At 42.3% G+C, this 13,560-nt stretch overlaps 1 protein-coding gene across 5 annotated transcripts in view; it reads right to left on the reverse strand.

Annotated features, from left to right (window-relative positions):
• NADK2 (NAD kinase 2, mitochondrial) overlaps positions 1-13,560 on the reverse strand; it is a 54,756-nt gene that overhangs the window by 36,203 nt on the left and 4,993 nt on the right. The window lies entirely within an intron of this gene.

Below are 13,560 nucleotides of genomic sequence, written 5' to 3' on the forward strand. Positions count from 1 at the left end.
AAATAATCGTGAAAAAAAAAAAAAATATATCACATGTACGCAAGTAATCACAGCCTTTGCAATGACACTCAAAATTGAGCTCAGGTGCATCCTGTTTTCACTTAGGCCCCTTTCACACTTATACGACTTGTCCCACGATTTTGTACTGCAAAAATCGTATGACAAGTCATTCTCCATGATTTTCAATGACTACCATTCATATTGGCACGACTTTAAGTCGTGCCGACTTCAAAGTAGTCCCTGCACTACTTTGGTCCAACTTCCATACGATTTGTACTCCATAGACCTCAATGTTAAACCCTCAAGTAGCATGCAAATCGTACCTGAATAATATAGACACGATTTCAGTATGACTTTGTAAGCACAAGCTGAGAATAGTTAATGCCAAAGTTGTGGCAAAGTCGTACAAAGTAGTACTGCTCCCAAATCGCGGCAAAATCGCAGCAAAATAGCGGCCGCGAAATCGCGGTAAAATCGCGCAACTTTGAAGTCGTATAAGTGTGAAAGGGGCCTTAATTGGAGTCCACCTGTAGTAAATTCAGTCGATTGGACAAAATTTGGAAAGGCACACAGTTAACAGTGCATGTCAGAGCACAAAACCAAGCCATGAAGTCCAAGGAATTGTCTGTAGACCTCCGAGACAGGATTGTATCGAGGCAAAGATCTAGGGAAGGTAACATAAAAATGTCTGCAGCATTGAAGGTCCCAATGAGCACAGTGGCCTCCATCATCCGTAAATGGAAGAAGTTTGGAACAACCAGGACTCTACCTAGAGCGAGCCGCTCGGCCAAACGGAGCGATTGGGCAAAATAGGCTTAGTCAGGGAGGTGACCAAGAACCAGATGGTAACACTGAGAGCTCCAGCTTTTCTCTGGAGAGAGAGGAGAACCTTCCAGAAGAAAAACCATCTCTGCAGCACTCCACCAATCATGCCTGAATGGTAGAGTGGCCAGACAGAAGCCACTCCTCAGTAAAAAGGCAACCCCCCCCCATGGAGTTTGCCAAAAGGAACCTGAAGGACTCTGACCACGAGAAACAAAATTCTCTGGTATGATAAAACAAAGATTGAACTCTTTGGCCTGAATGGCAAGCGTCATGTCTGAAGGAAACCAGGCACCGCTCATCACCTGGCCAATACCATCATGGCGGTGGCAGCATCGTGCTGTGGGGATGTTTTTCAGCGGCAGGAACTGGGAGACTAGTCAGAATTGAGGGACAGATTGTTGCAGCGATGTACAGAGACATTCTTGATGAAAATCTGCTCCAGAGCGCTCTGGACCTCAGACTGGGGCGAAGGTTAATCTTCCAACAGGATAACGACCCTAAGCACACAACCAAGATAACAAAGGAGTGGCTATGGGACAACTGTGAAAGTTCTTAAGAGGCCCAACCAGAGCCCAGACTTGAACCTCTCAAGGGAGAACTGAAAATGGCTGTGCACCAATGCTCCTCATCTAACCTGATGGAGCTTGAGAGATCCTACAAAGAAGAATGGGAGCAATTGCCCAAAAATAGGTGTGCCAAGCTTGTAGCATCATACAAAAAAATAAATAAATAAAAAAAAAAAAAAAAAAAAGACTTGGAGGCTGTAATTGGTGCCAAAGGTGCTTCAACAAAAGTATTGCGCAAAGGTTGTGAATACTTATGTACATGGGATTTTTGATTTTTTTCGTATTTTATTTTTAATAAATTTGCAAAGATTTCAAAACAAACTTTTTTCACGTTGTCATTATGGGGTATTGTCAATCTTTTTAGGTACATTTGTCATTTAAAAAAGGGAACAAAGCTCATCTTTTGGTTGCAAAGAGTTCAAAAAGTCACCTTGAGAGTGGTCAATTAAGACGGATGTTATTTAGGTACAAAAGTGGACGTTTCAAACTGGCGATAACAGCAATACACACAGTACTGACATACTGGGGGTGTATATCGGTCCTCACACTGGATGTTTATCATCCAAACTTTTTATAACAAAAAAAGTTTGCAAGTGAAAAAAACGAAAGTCTATCCCTGTGTACTAAAGAGCCAGCGAACCCTGGCAGCACTACAAGGCCACAGTGCAAGGCACTACGCCACCAGTTCAAAAGCATTTAACGCTTGCACAACTGTGCCAGTACTGGAGAAAGACGTTCAAGGCCTGGATGATCACTGGACTAGTAGCAGCCGGTTACCCAAATTTGTTATTCAGGTAGAGACCTGTGTGCAACCCTATCTCATTTTAAATCACATAAAAAATAAAAAAAAAAACACAACACGCACACACACAAATCCTGTGCTTACTTTGTATAAAGCACTGAGCACAATACAGCCTGGGGACCAGCAAATCCGCATGAACTGCAGGTTACACACAGATGACAAGGACATAAGCCCTCACAGTGATAAGGCCGGGTCACCAATGAGCTTCTATAGGATTAGCAGGTAAATCATGCATTTGTTTCTAATGAACATGATGAACAGTGCAAAGTTAACAGAGAGGGTCAATGTCTCACAAAAAGCGACATTATTAGGGGTCTATGAATAATTTTACACAATTTTGCAAATTAATCCAATTACAAAAGTGTAAATCTTGAGTGAAAAAGAGTTAAAAATAAGATCCCTTACAGAATAGAAAAATAGCTGGGGATTGTCGTTTTGCTAGGACACAGGTGGCTAGGCCCGACAGGGTCAATGGTTGGTAATACGCAGGTGTGGCTGGGTCACACATCAGTTGCTAGGATGCAGGCGGCAACGCACCTGCATCCTAGTGACCAATTAAAAGATAGAGGGGGTGAAACATGGGAACTGGGTGGAAGCTCTCTGACACACATACTCTCCTGGGTACTTTCCCTGAAAAGGGAGTGATGGCAACTAAGATCAATGTTCGTAAAGGCCACAAATTGGGATTCTATCAGGGGAGGAGCAGTAAAGCAAAAAAAAAAAAAAAAAAGAAATGAAGAAGGGGATTGCCTTCACATTTCAATAATGTTTTATTGAGAGGACCTGTATTTAACGCTCATGAGAGTTCTACTTTAAAATAAATTAGACAAAACTATTGCTGTTATATTCGCACAGGACCGATTTTCTCTCTCGCTGTGCCAGTGACAATGTTTTCATTGGGACGGGATGCAAGAAGAAATCCTGACAGATTCTAAACTGCCAAGAAGGGTTTTTCTCCAACAAGAGGGGAGAAAAAAAAAAAAGAAAAAAAGTTTTGAATCTAGTCTGAGACTAAAGAATGGTTAAACATACTTAAATCAGACCTGTGAAAAAGAATGTTTTAATTTATCATACGTATCCACTGTTCTGTGTACGTGGGCTCCTGCCCCCATGGTCTAACATCATTACACAATAGCCTAAGAATGCCTGTATCCCGAGATAATAGCTGCCTGCGACCAGTGGCCTTCAAAGAGCAACTAGAAAGGTTGCATGAATGGCTGGCAGAATAGAAAAACATAATGCTGCAAGTTGTGCAATGAAACGCCTTTGTTATGTCCAGCCAAAAGCTGAGAGAGTGCAATGTCAAACCATCAGCACACATGACCCAACAGAGTACAGACGCCAAGGACTATAATCCACATCATGCCAAAAACAGTCACGGGGCCATACTTCTAAAATCTAGAAACAGCTTTTTATCACGTTCACTCTGGAACTATCTGCCATTGAGACTCACTCCTAATGCTGCATTCTCCATTAAGGCTGGCCATAAATTATACAATTTTCCTTTAGATTTAACAAAACCATACAATAGGGGATCAAACCAAAACACTACATAGTTTAAAGCGGAGTACCTAGCTTTTTTCAGTTTAATAAAAGTCAGCAGCTGCAAAAAGTATAGCTGATGACTTTTAATACACGGCCGCCTAGGGGGAGAGGAGTCGTCGCCTAGGCAGTCAGAAGGTGGCATGTCAGGGGGCAAGGAGTACTTAAAGTGGAAGTTCCACTTTTGGGTGGAACGCCGCTTTAAGGTAAAATGTAAAGGAAATTGAAGGCCAGCATAAGTAACAAATAAAAAATTACAACATGGCAATTTTCGATAGAAGGTGATGTGAAGACTGGCAAAAAAAAAAAAAAAAAAAATTCACAAGTGATTTAATCTGTTTTTAGCCATTTGAGACTTGAGCAAATGATTTTTTTTTTTGTAAATGTAGGTCTGTTCACTGAATTGGGTATTTGAGGGCAACCCCCACTCATTTTTTTTAAACTGGTGGGATTGTGGCAATGTAAGGTGTGGATCACTTGTGGATAAAGGGAAAATTAAAAATAAAAAAAAAAAAAGAAGGAAGAAAGGTGTGACAGACCCTTGGCACCCGCTTGGGTGCTTCTGCCAAACAGTGCCTTGTGCTCTCCAAGCTCTTCTAGCAGACCAAGAGCCAATACCATCCCTTTTACACAGACCAGATGTTGAGGTAAAACCAAAAGGAATGACTCTTTATTGAACAGAAATACAGGTTCTTATACACGTCAAAAGTGGGATATACACCAAACAATAAAACCAAATATTACCCAAAACATCAGCAATGGTTAGTTAACAAGGTAGAGTTGACACAAGACTAATCCCATCATGTAGGAACCTCCAAGATTTAGCCGACAAACATTAGGTGACTCAATTAACAATGGGAATGCCATACTTAAACACACACCTTAAAAAACAGACTATAGCAGGAGGCGCTAGCATCAGGTTGCTTTTTAGCCGACTATATTAACATCTGCTCTGAGTCTGGGGGAGGGGTTGAGGCAGTCAATGCTGGTTTGGGCATAGAGGCCCCAAATCTGTATATGAATATTCCACAGTCTGTGTGTTTTGGGGAGACATGGACCCAAATCAAGACCAAGGCACACACCTTCCAAAGAGTAGTGCTCCCTTAAAAGCCAGAGCCCATAGTCAGTAGGCAAGAGGCCACCCTGCAGTCCCCTCCAAAACCCCCTGTCCCCATTAGGTTTGTCATAAAAAAAAAAAGGGAAAAATAAAGTTTTTAGTTTTGGGTATTTTAATGGTATATAAGCTCACTTCCTCTTGCGCCCATGGGCCAGTTTATCCACAAATATATTATTTCTCATACCCTGGTGGTCCAAAGTAGCAGCACAATTTGCACTGAATATAACCTGTTTGCTACACGCTCACTTTGAGAATTTTAGGCATATCAGGCACTATGATTAATGAAGATTTCTGACATTCTTCTGCTCTCAAAATAAAATTTCTAGAATTGTTATGGACAGACTACACATGCCTAGAAGGCCTTCTGATCTTTCTCTCTGCCTTACAAGGCCACAGTCAAAACAAGGCCTTCCGTGCGGGGAGGAGAGCGGGACATGCTCCTACTTCTCTCTTCCTCTTCCTCCTTTCTTTCTCCCAACTCTCGTTCCTAAAATGGCCACACACAGAGGAAAGTTCATCCGATTCCTGATGAACAAGCCAGAACTCAAGCCGTGGATGGCTCTGATGTTATCCTCCCACTGGACATCCTTCGATCAAAAAACCAAAGTAGTTAGGTGGAAAATTGTTGGCTGAGAAGAAGCTGCATTTAATCAGACTGTTGGGGTATTCTGACAACTACAGGGGCTGGCTCTCAGACTACAGTAGCCAGCAATATAGAATCCTTCCTTCCTCTTCACCGTTTAGCAGTAATTGATAGATTTCTCTTGTGTGGTCAGCTTAAAGGCTATACACTAGTAGATTTTCAAATGAAAATACGCACAAAAATTAAACCGCTTGATGAATGTCAGCCAAAACCAGTTAAAACATCCTTTGGTTTTTACACTGGATTTTGTAATGATTACACCTTACCTAAGGAAAACCACACTCACGGTTATAAATCCTTGGAAGAAAAAAAAATACAAAAAAAAATGTCAAATACAGACATCGATTTGACCTCACTAATAATTGGAAAATCAAGCGAACGTTCTTAAAATGAGTTTTCAATAAAATTATACTAGTGTAAATGCCGGTTGACTCTTCGAATTAGCCTAGATTCTCCAGGCTCTCTCCCACATTCACATTTTTCTCCCAAAGTCCACAACACCCACTTGTCCCCTTCATATCTTCTCCAATCCCCTCATCACATACAAACATCTACCAGTTTCTGTACCCCAAAAACACCATTACACATACAACTACACTGCACTCTCCCAACCCACATCTTCACCTCCACCCCAATACACTGAAGGCTTGCAAGGTAGTAGAGGTAAAAAGTCCCACATATGTTCCTTCTCATGCCCTGAAAACAATATGAAGTATGCAATATCAAAGTCTTTTTTTTTTTTGCACCACCACAACACACTAGCATGTTATACTTACCTGCTCTATGAAGTGGTTTTGCACAGAGTAGCCCCAATCCTTTTCTCGGGTCCCTCGCCGGCACTCCTGGCTCCTTCCTCTTGCAGGGTGCCCCCACAGCAAGCAGCTTACTATAAGGGGAATCTGAGCTGAGACGCTGCTCTGTGTGTCCATTTACACATGGAGCTGCAGCTCAACCCCACCCCCTGTATCTCCTAATTGGCTCACTGGCTGCGATTGGAACCAATGGCTGCCGCTACTGACAAAAGCCAATCAGGAGTGCGAGCCCCCAGTGAGGCAAGGCTCTCCTGGACATTGCTGGATCGAGAGGGGGCTCATGTAAGTATTAGCGGCTCTGTTGCACACACAAGGTTTTTTACCTTCATGCATAGAATGCATGATGGTAAAAAAAAAAAACCTTGTGCCTTTACAACTACTTTAAGTGTATCCCTGCTTGCTGCAATATGTATGATGAACATCGCTCATGCTATTACTCTGGTTGTAACTATTCTGCAATACCCTGAACTGAAATCAATACAAAATTTTTGTGAAAGAATATTTGGCAACATCCCTGTGTTCTTTGGACTTTATAAATAAATATTCTGTCTGCAGACTGTCTATCAGGGTTTCTCAACCAGCAGGGTTCCACCAGAGGTTGCTAGGGGGGGTCCTTGAGCAATTTCCACCTCTCAGTTCCCACTGACATTATTGATCTTTTTAGGGTGGCAATTCTTCCCAAAGTCCACAAGTATAAGCAGCAGGGGCAGCTGGTGCTCAAAACTTTTTTTTTCCGGGGGTGGGTGTCAAACAGAAAAATTCTGTCCCATCAAACGTTATGGTTGCCGGTTATTTTTCCTTTGTCAAGCATCAAGATGCTTGATAATGAAGCGCGGCTACCATAACATTCGTAGCGCACACACTCAGAAACACATTGCATTATTGTCACGTCACTGCCCTCTGTCATGCTGTTCCATGCTCTCCAAGCCTCGCTTTGGAAATACACACCGCACGGCCGTCCTCCATCTTCAGCGTTGACAAGAGAGGACTCTAGGAGCCGCAGCTTCTAGCACTACAGGCTGACAGCTCACCACCCCATCCTTCCTGGGATCTGACGTGCTCCACATTGCCAGGGAGAAGTGGAACTACTGTGACCTGTCATCCATCCTGCTCCTGGACACCACTCAGCCCAGATGTACTTGACTACACCTGCTCCCATGTGAGTTGAATATTGTGTTTTACTTATACACTCAGAGGCACCCCTTTCCTTTTTTTCTCTACAATCACTTTAAAAAGGTAATTTTTACCATAAAGCGGAGTTCCATACGTTTTTTAGATTATTAAATGTCAGCAGCTACAAAAAGTGTAGCTGCTGACTTTAAATAAACAGACACTCACCTGTCCCACGGTCCAGCAATTCGGGCGCCCGGAGCCTCGCTCCTCTCCCCCTCCTCTCTGCGGCGCCCTCATAGCAACTGTGGGCACCCAGTCCTGACAGCTTATGGCTTCACGGCCGGGCACTGCATATGCGCGAGTCGCGCTGCGCTCTGCTATTGGCCAGCCAATCTTCTGGGACCTGTGACGTTTGCTAGCAGGGAGGGGCCGCCTAGGGCGAGAAGAGTTGCTGCCTAGGAGGCCTAGAAGAGGAAGGGAGACAGGAAGTCCCACTAAAATGAAGGTACCCACTGCCGCCCCCCCCCAAAAAAATTACATGCCAAATGTGGCATGTCAGGGGGCAAGGAGTGCTTAAAGTGGAAGTTCCACTTTTGGGTGGAACTCCACTTTAATGCATTCTATGCATTAAAGGAAAAAAAATAAATAAAAATTACATATATAGGCCCATAGAATACATTACTGTTGTGTTCAGATTTATATATAAAAAAAAAAATGTATGGATATGGAATGCAGATTATAATCACATTAGCCCTTACTATACATGTATGATTACCATTACATACATAGTCAAGAATATTGACAGCTTAGAGAATGAAAGAACAGCTGTCCTTTAAAATTACAGTACTTTTATACAGCCTTAACTAGAGCTGCATTATTAATCGTCAAGAATCGTTATCATGATTCCCCCCCCCCCAGTATTTCCCGATTCTTTCTAAGCTTTGCTCTGCTAAAGCCAACAGCCAAAGGGGGAAAAAAAAAAAAAACGGGCAGTCTGCCAAGAATCACAGCATTCTTTAGCAGTGGTACTTAAGTATAAACATTGTAACATTTGTCCTTTAGATCAAAGGAATACACTTTGGTGTGTAAATGAGGGAAGTTTAACCACTTAAACACTAAACCTTTTTCTGACATTTGTTGGTTTAAAGTTAAAATCATTTGTTTTTGGTTTTTTTTTTTTTTTTTATAGAAAATTACTTAGAACCCCCAAACACATATATATTTTTTTAGTAGAGACCCCAGAGAATAAAATGGTGGTCGACGTCGTTGCAATATTTTAGGTCACACTGTATTTGTGCAGCAGTCATTCAAATGCATTTTTTGGGGAAAAAAAAAAACACTTTAATGAATTGGGAAAAAAAAAAAACAACACTAACCAGTAAAGTTAGCCCAATTTTTTTTTGTATAATGTGAAAGAATTTACACCACGAGAATCCTGAGAGAATCGTGATCTTTTTATTCTAAGCAAAACAATCTTGATACTCATTTTGCCAAGAATAGTGCAGCTCTAGTCTCAACTAAATTTAATATAAAAAAAAGAAAAAAAAATAATAAAAATGCATAAATCCACAATGAATGTATCTTCAAAGTCCCTGTCCCGATCTGTTGTGTTTTCTGAGAAATCATGGGTAGGCAACCCAACTCAAATAATCAGCCTTGCATACATTCATAGTCCGCTGCTGGGAGGCAGTACTCACCAGAGGGTAATAGATGTATATCTGCTATGAAGAATTAGATGCAATCGTTAAATATTGACTGGACAGGAGCCCATTAATGCAGTTTAGGAACCAGCAGGCACTCCAGGAGCCAAGTCATATTTTGCACACGTCTCTATTAAAATGCACGCAAAGGCAAAACCTTTCTACAGAGTAGTGAAGTGTCAGACCCTTCAAGTATGTATTGTACCCTGTGTCCCCGAGGGGAGATTTATCCCTCTATCTGCCCCAGTGACATTTTGTACCCAAAACAAAGTAAGATTTCCTATTTTTTTTTTTTTTGTTGTGGCAACAGGAGGAATATCACCAAAAAGGCTGGAAAAGAAAATCCTGATAAGGTTTTAAAACAAAAAGAAAAAACATTGTGTTTATACACACGCTCCGATAACAAGAGTGACATCTAACAAGTCTCACCAACACCTGGCACCTGTCAAATGAAAGGAAGAAGGCCGGATTTACACCTTTTGCTCTGTATTAATGCTCAACCTCAGACATGAAATATGAACAAAGTCTATCCTTCTATAGTGTGTGTACTTGTCTCAATCCAGAGCACCAAGTGTGATTTCTGTCTGCAGTCTCATTCCTCTGCTATCAGCACTTCTGACTAGTTTTCCTGACACCAAGAGATAAAAGGTGACAGGGGAGGAAACTCCAGCACACAGCCTGTGATTGACAGCCTCAGCTCTGTTCGTGTGTGAAGGGGGTGTGTGTCCCTTCCCTCCAATCAGCTCTCCTCACTGTGTGTAATTTCAGCTCCCCACCCCCTGCTTTCTGAGAGCTCAGACAAGCTGTATAAATTCTGCACTTTGAATGGATGTAGACTTATGTAGGAGTTTACGTTTCAGCTGAGGCCAGTCACTTCACTGGGTATATGTAAGGGTTTACAGCCACTTTAAAGCAGCCCTTTCAAATGTATGGGCTGGCAATGCACCAAAATGGGCAAAGACTGGATGTGCACTAGTTTTGGCAACACAGCACACGGCAGTGCGTTACCTTATGGATTTGTGCGCTGCAGCATGTGCATTGGAACAGCAATGGCTTAGGGTGGTGGGATAAGAGAGTTTATGTGAGGCCAGCACAAAATGAATCGTTGCTTAGGAATTTTAACCCCTTTGCGCTGGCTCCCGCCGGCCTTTTAAGGGGTTTGGCATTCCCGAAGGCGGGGCAGGGCCTGTGACCATGTGATGTGATTGGAAAACTCTCGATCGTAAGAAGCGATCAGCTTTTCATGAGCTGCTGGTCACCGTGCTGGGAGTGCACAGGGCGTGCGCTCTCAGCTAGGGCTGGGGAAAAAAACTATTTAAATCTTGAATCGAGTTGAGAGGTCAAATCGATTCAAAATTTAAGCAAATTGATTTTCTTTTTCACCAGGACCGGCGCCGAGACCGCGCCGGTCCTTAGGAGCTGCGGGCAGGAGTTTTTAGGTGAGGCTTCGGCCTAGTCCGTGAGGCCGGACGCCGCGGACTAGGCTGAAGCCGCGGCCTCGCCTAAAAACTCCTGCCCGCAGCTCCTCAGGACCAGCGCGGTGTCCAAAAAAAAAAAAAAAAAAACACTTGATTCAAATCGAGTTTAAAAAAATAAAAATAAATAAATCACAGATTTTTTTTTTTTTTTGAGAAAATCGCCCAGCTCTACTCTCAGCACAGTTCTATCAGTGCTAATGCAAGCAAACATGCAGCCCCTCGGCGGCCGCATATTTGTGCGCAGTTTGCACCTAGAGGTTAAAGAATAAGAGCTTTATTTAAAGAAGGCTGCAACAAGAGAATTGCAGCTTCCCTTGAAGCTGAAATATAGTTATGGCAATTTACATCCAAGCTGAACCTATGCAAGTATGTACGTGTTGTCATACCTGTGAAAGCTGGAAATCAGCGTAGTAGGCACCGCTGCTACAGCGATCCCCACTAGCTTCCGAGTCCTGTGATGAGCAGCTGCACTTCTGCTTACTGATCATAGAATGTCACCCGCTTGGCATAGATGCCGTTTAGAGAAAAATTAGCATTTTCTCAATGAATACAAAGTGTTCAGCAATTGGATCATGCCTCTCAAGTCAAAAAACACTTTGCAGTCATTGAGAGTATGTAAAGTGTTCCCTGAATGTCGCCGGTGCTGAACAATCTTTCTCGGTTCACAATGCAGCTGTACATGTACATCGCTCAGCATCTCTTACCCTGCTGCTCCAAAAAGCTTCCATCCCACATGGAGGGTGCCAGCCCTGTATGCAGATACTTAGAAGAAAAGAAGGCTGGATGGCCGCACTCCTGTGCAATTTCTTTATGTAAGTGCAGGATACAAAGGTGAACTACAGGTATCAGCTTATGTTTCACACCAAGGTCGGGTGCTTACTCATAGCTCAGAGTATGAGTAAGCACCCGACCTTGGTGTGAGGCATGTAAGCTGATACCTGTAGTTCACCTTTTGTATCCTGCACTTGCATAAAGAAATTGCACAGGAGTGCGGCCTTCCAGTCTTCTTTTCTTCACAATGCAGCTGCTCGGTATGGGACCTGGAAGCTAGAGGCAATGTCTGTAGGAGAGCTGCACGATTCTGGCCAAAATGAGAATCACGATTTTTTTCGCTTAGAATGAAAAGATCATGATTCTCGCGGAATAAAATCTTTCACATAATACAAAAAATATTGGGCTAATTTTACTGTGTTATTTTTTTTAAATTCATTAAAGTGTAATTTTTTCCCAAAAAAATTGCATTTGAAAAGACTGCTGTGCAAATACAGTGCGACATAAAATATTGCAACAACCACCATTTTATTCTCTAGGGTCTCTACTAAAAAAATAAAATTAAATATATTTGGGGGTGCCAAGTAATTTTCCCCCTTAATGATGAGGCCGTTTGTTGCGATACGGCACTGTGTCGCTTTAACTGACAATAGCGTGACGCTGTACCCAAACAAAATTGATGTCCTTTTCCCCCAAATACAGCTTTCTTTTGGTGGTATTTGATAACCTCTGTGGTTTTTATTTTTTGCGCTATAAAGAAAAAAAAAAAAAAAAAAAGACAAAATTTTTTTTTTCTTCAAAAACACATTTTCTACTTTTTGCTATAATATCCAAAAAAAAAAATTTCTTCATCAGTTTAGGCCAATATGTATGGTACATATTTTTGGTAAAAAAATAAAAATCGCAATAAGTGTATACTGATTGGTTTGCACAAAAGTTATACCGTCCACAAAATGGGGGATATATTTATAGCATTTTTTTAAATGTATATTTATTTTTTACAAGTAATGGCGGTGATCAGCGATTTTAGCAGGACTGCGACATTGCGGTGGACAGATTGGACACTTTTTTGGGACCATTGATTTATACAGCTATCAGAGCTAAAAATAGCCACCAATTACTGTATAAATGACACTGGCAGGGAAGGGGTTAACACTAGGGGGCGATCAAGGGGTTAAGTGCGTTCCCTGGGAGTGTTTCTAACTGTATGGGGGCTGGGGTGACTACAGGAGGAAAGAGAGATCGCTGATCCTGATCATTAGCATCATCAGATCTTTCTCTCTCACTCCACTGTCAGAATGGGGATCTGTCCGTTTACACGGACAGATCCCCGTTCTGGCTCTCGTTCCCGTGATCGCAGCCACATGCATCGGGTCCCCTGCCGTACAGCGGGCACGCTCCAGCTCCTTAAAAAGGAGCCGTCTTACACCTACGGTGATTTTTTTGGGAATCTGGCCACCTCCCGCCGTATAACGACAGCGGCTGGTTGGCAAGTGGTTAATAATGGTGCTACCAACATCAGTGTGTGTAAATTTCCTCCAGCATGGCTCTGGTTTCTTCTTGCTCGAGGCTGCCATTTTTCTGAAGCCCAGAGCCCCTGAGCAGAAGTAAATCATAAAGTGGAACTAAACCCACTGATTTAACGGTTTCAAAGAAAGTTACATTCCTGGAGTGCCAAGATTGCCAACTCAGGATTTGCTTGTTTCCTTAACCAAACTGTCAAACCATCAAATGGCTGGGGGTCAACTGATCACATGTGTAGCACACCATGGCAGTTGCAGATCAAACAGAAGCAGCTTCCTTGGCTGTAAAGGATAGGAAGGTTTAATTTGGCTTTAAGGCTGTGAGATCGGCCTCTACAAACTCGGCAGTGCCTAAAAATAGAGGGCAACTGAGCATGTGCAAAGCAGGGTGAGAGAGTATTACTGGATTAAAAACAGTATAGGAACTTCTTGTTATTGTTTTACATAGCTATACCTGCAAATGGGCCAGCCTGAAGTCATCTAGCAAGACTGACTAAAGTTCCACTTTCAGCTTAAAAAAAAAAAAAAAAAGCAGTTGCAATCTTCTAAATGCCTCTGAAGTAAACAGAGGTAAAACCAATACAAGAGGTTGTTGTCAGGCTGTCAATGAACATACTGACAGTCGGATTGGAAACTAGTAAAATATCACTACAATCACACAGCTTTTA

The sequence above is a fragment of the Aquarana catesbeiana genome, linkage group LG01 (genome assembly GCF_042186555.1).
Source record: "Aquarana catesbeiana isolate 2022-GZ linkage group LG01, ASM4218655v1, whole genome shotgun sequence".
In the NCBI taxonomy this organism is placed as follows: Eukaryota; Metazoa; Chordata; class Amphibia; order Anura; family Ranidae; genus Aquarana; species Aquarana catesbeiana.